The sequence below is a fragment of the Oratosquilla oratoria genome, chromosome 4, assembly GCF_046742065.1.
Source record: "Oratosquilla oratoria isolate Oo_2021 chromosome 4, ASM4674206v1, whole genome shotgun sequence".
Lineage (NCBI taxonomy): Eukaryota > Metazoa > Arthropoda > Malacostraca > Stomatopoda > Squillidae > Oratosquilla > Oratosquilla oratoria.
The window spans coordinates 67,353,382-67,358,210 of record NC_134780.1 but is presented as its reverse complement, the minus strand read 5'-3'; positions in this window follow the sequence as shown (position 1 = coordinate 67,358,210).

The following is a 4,829-nucleotide window of genomic DNA, read 5'->3' as shown; positions in this document are numbered from 1 at the left end:
TGAATTTACTTGTACAACCGGGAACTGTGTAGCCCGTTAAACAGCATATATTGGTTTTACTAGATGTAGTCTCAGTAGGAGAATAACTATGCATTTGCAAAATGGGGCTATAAAACATCATTTAATGAAATACCATAACCTAACAGCCACCCGTGAATACCTAGTTTCAAACATTAAGATTATAGCAAGCAATAATGATGTACATCAACTTAAGCTTATAGAAGCTATGTTTATCAGGGAATGTAGTCCTATTATTAATATCCAAAACAACATTACTTCTGTCATCGCATTGTTTAGCAGTGCAGCCAAGCTACTACCGAGCGCGACCTCTCTCCGACCCCCCCCCCCTCCACCTCCTCCCACCCACTCCTTCCATCCTCCCCCCAACCGACCCCGCAACCCCCTAACCCCCCAACCCCCCCAACCCTCTTCTTCACGTATTAACGAGATACCACCCCCGCCCTCTAATCCGCCCTCCACCACCACCCAAGCCGGCTAGGGGCGTATATATATGTCACCGAACGAAGGCTTTCTTCGTCATTTCATTGGACCTTTTAACTTTTGTAAGTAGCGGTCCCCATCAGCCCATGTATAGTGTTAGAATGTGTGATTTTGCGCATTTTTTTATATTTATTTCTATATTTGTATAATTGTTTAGATTTACATGTTGTTTTCTTTTTTCTGTACGTCAATATTATCTATGTTACAGAATTTCCTGAAGATGTCTCTTTGTTAGACGAAACGTTGAAATAAATGAATCATTTTGGCAACTTGGTCTATGCCCACCCTCCAAATGGCAGAATATTGGTTAGAAAACTGGAGAATACCCACAAGAAGATCAACAATCTCACTAATGCTGTCGATTTTAACAATGCATGCATATATATATATATATATATATATATATATATATATATACTGTATATATGTACGTATATATATATACATATATATACATATGCATATATATATGTATATGTATGTATATATATATGTATATATATATATATATATATATACATATATATATATATATACACACGTATATATAGGGTGTTTAAAATTATATAATTTCAGATGCAATTAACACAAAAACTACATATGCAAGGCAAATGAAACTAAGGAGGATTAACGTTAAACAATATAATATTTATTCCTCCAAATTTGAATGAGAAAATTAGAGGTATGTGGATTCCATGAACTATTTCACAAATGTTGAATATGCTCACCGCCTGAGACACGGTACACGTTAAGTCGGAAGTCCATCCTCCCAAACACGCTGCACAATGTCTTGGGTAACAGTCTCCAGTGTGGTAGTGAGTCTCTGCTTGAGTTCCTCTTGGTTTCCAGGAAGAGGAAGTACATAGATCAGTCCCTTCACATACCCCCCCCCCAAAAAAAAAATGTAAGGCGTTAGGTCAGGTGAACGTTGCGGCCATTTCAACAGTACATTGTCTTCATCACTAGCACGCCCGATCAATCTCCCTCGTAAATTGTCATTGAAGTTAGCTCGCACAGTGATCTTCCAGTGAGGTGGAGCCCCGCCCTGTTAAAAAATGAAATTTTCATGTTCATTCGCAGTGAGTTTATCCATTAGCCAGTTTTGAAGCATTTGCAGGTAACCATCGCATTGTCTCTCTCGTACTCAACTGTAGCATGGGTAATTTTCTTCTCCCCAAATGCGAACATTATGCTTATTGACTTTTCCATAACTATGAAATGTCTCCTCATCACCGAAAACAAGACGTTCTATGAACTCGTCTTCATCAAGTTTCTCTTGCATATCAACACAGAATTGTTTGCACTTTCGCTCGTCATCTGCCGTTATGGCCTGAACGAAATGCAGCTTGTAAGGTTTCATCACCAAGCGTTTCCTCAGGACGCGCCAAACAGTCGTTGGAGGAAGCTAGGTTTCTAGACTTGCTCTTCTCATGGACTTGGAGCTTCGCAAGAGTTTTTGGCGAACCTGCTCGACCGTCTCCTTCGATGTTACTGGCTGTTTCCAGATACTTCTGCCCTACGCAGACAGCCTTCCTCTTTGAAAGTCTTGTGCCAGGTATAAATCTGCATTGCCGTTGGTGACTGTTTAGAGAACTCTTTCACAAACACACGCTGCACAGTTTTGTTTGACTATGTTCGAGCATACTCCAACACACAAAACGCCTTTTCCTTTCTAGTGAATGGCAGTTCTATACCTGTATAGATAAACATATCAAACATTAGACATAAAATTTGGGACCTGGTTCTGCACTTACTGTTAAAATTCGAAGTCATTCAAAAGAGAAATGATAAATTTGTAAGAATGCGAAATTATATAATTCTTAAACATCCTGTGTGTGTGTGTGTGTGTGTGTGTGTGTGTGTGTGTGTGTGTGTGTGTGTGTGTGTGTGTGTGTGTGTTTGTGTGTGTGTGTGTGCGTGCGTGTGTGTGCGTGCGTGTGTGTGTGTGTGTGTGTGTGTGTGTGTGTGTGTGTGTGTGTGTGTGTGTGTGTGTGTGTGTGTGTGTGTGTGTGTGTGTGTGTGTGTGTGTGTGTGTGTGTGTGTGTGTGTTATGTGGGTACGTATGTCTGCAGCCATGAAAGGAAAATAATCACTTTTGTATCAGAACTCAAAGATCTTCCAGATAGAGGCATTTACTTCCTCACTGAAATGTTCGTTGTTTACGAGTCCTTGGGCAAATCCTTTTGTGTTTTCTATTTGTAGAATTTCAAGAACAGTGGAAGATGAGGGCCCGTTTGACGAATTATGGTAGACTCCTTCAAGCAGTAACTAATCCAGCAAAGGACTAGGAAGAAATATTTCTAATAATTAGACCTTTACGTTTCGTCAGCTGAGCAGAATCGCCTGGCGTAATAGCAACATTCAAAATACCACTAAAACGAGTTTGTTAATCGAGTGTTAACCTTGTATTAGGATATCATCCTTGATTAATTCGAGACCATCTACCTTCAACCAGAATAGAATCTCTAGATTCTGTGACCAAATCAAAATGGTTATTGAATACACAGCTATGAGTTGCTAAGAAATGACACTCCTATTTGAAGGAGTTTTCTACCACACGACGTTTCAGACACACACATAAAAACGATATCAAACAATCAACTTTGGCTGGAATAAACACCAAAAGCTTTCACTGCGCTGGGAAATTGGCCAATCCTCTTGCGCATTATCGTTGGTTTCTCTCTCAGGTCCCCAAACTGAATGACCGACCCCTTAGGGTAGGGAGCCCAGCAATCCGTACAACAATTGCAGCTAGTGTCCTTTTCCCCTCTGTTCCTGCAGTGAAGAAACGAGTTCGGAAGGGGTCAAGTTAGACCTAGGGGTCGTTGGAAATGAGGTCAGAAATGGTCAGTTTAGCACCATAGGCAATCAAGAATAAGGTCTGTAGGGGGCAGGTCAGCACTGTGAGTCATTTTCCCCTCGAGGAGCGAGGCATGATGACTCACGGCTGGAATGAAAAATGAGTCCTTTCGATTAACTCGAAATCATTGTTCTTCAATTCGATGTTAAGGCTCAAGTACTGCTTTTGTTATGTTATCAGCGCGAATCAGTTTCTCTCAGAATTTCTTTCTACAAATTGATAAGTAAAGGGATAATTGAATCAATAAACCATTTATAAGAATAAATACATAAATAAGTGAATGAATAAAATATATAGCTAAATAGATAAGCACAATTATGATATAATTAATAAACGGCCTTATATAAGAAAATAAGTAAACAAACAAATATATACAAATAAATAGATGAATATACAAATACGCATATAGGAATACATACGATAAATACATATAACAAACGAGTAAATAAGGAAATAAGTATCAATACATATAAAAATGTGCATACACAACTATGCATATGCAAATATAAAAAATAACAATTGCATAAACAAACAAATCAACAATATTCAAAACTTATTCAATCAATTTAAAATCTCTGGAAGGGATTTCACCATACTCTTTATTTGGGCAATGTGCCCTTCTCTTTGTGACCTTCTGGAGTTTGAACTACATCAAGCCTTTATCTCTTTTCTCTTGTATCCCCTCCTCGACGTTCAAAAATACACACTGCTTCAGGGTTTTTCATTGGGGTGTTAGGGAGAGAGGGATATTAGATAGGGGAAGGAGGGAGCGAGAACAAGATCGAAAGAGAGAGAGAGAGAGAGAGAGAGAGAGAGAGAGAGAGAGAGAGAGAGAGAGAGAGAGAGAGAGAGAGAGAGAGAGAGAGAGAGAGAGAGAGAGAGAGAGAGAGAGAGAGAGAGAGAGAGAGAGAGAGAGAGAGAGAGAGAGAGAGAGAGAGAGAGAGAGAGAGAGAGAGAGAGAGAGAGAGAGAGAGAGAGAGAGAACTAGAGTGTTGATCATGCATCCTTTTACCAACTGTTCTTGTGTGACTATAGATTTACCATGTTTGCCCAATGGATAATTCTCCTATCCTGGGGACAGCTCCAGGGTATTCTTTTTATATCTGCGGCACCCTCTCTTTGCAAGAAGAATTTACAAACCATCTCGATTATTTATTCTATTCTGAATGTCGCCATTCTATTTCACTCAATTTCATGCCACCACTCAAGTAGCAGAGATTAACTCTACACATTACCAAGATGAGGCTATGAATTAGCCCTTTAAGGAGTTCAAGGCCTTCTCTTTAGCTGAATAGAATCGCCTAATAGCATACATAAAACACACAAGTCAATTAGGATCCTCTTATGTTGAAAAATAGAGAAATATTAATGTAAACCGAGCTTGTTGGTGCAAAAGACTGTGGGAACAAAGGAAAGCAAAATCGAATAACATTTGATATAGACCCCTTTACTTTCAAATAGAACAGCT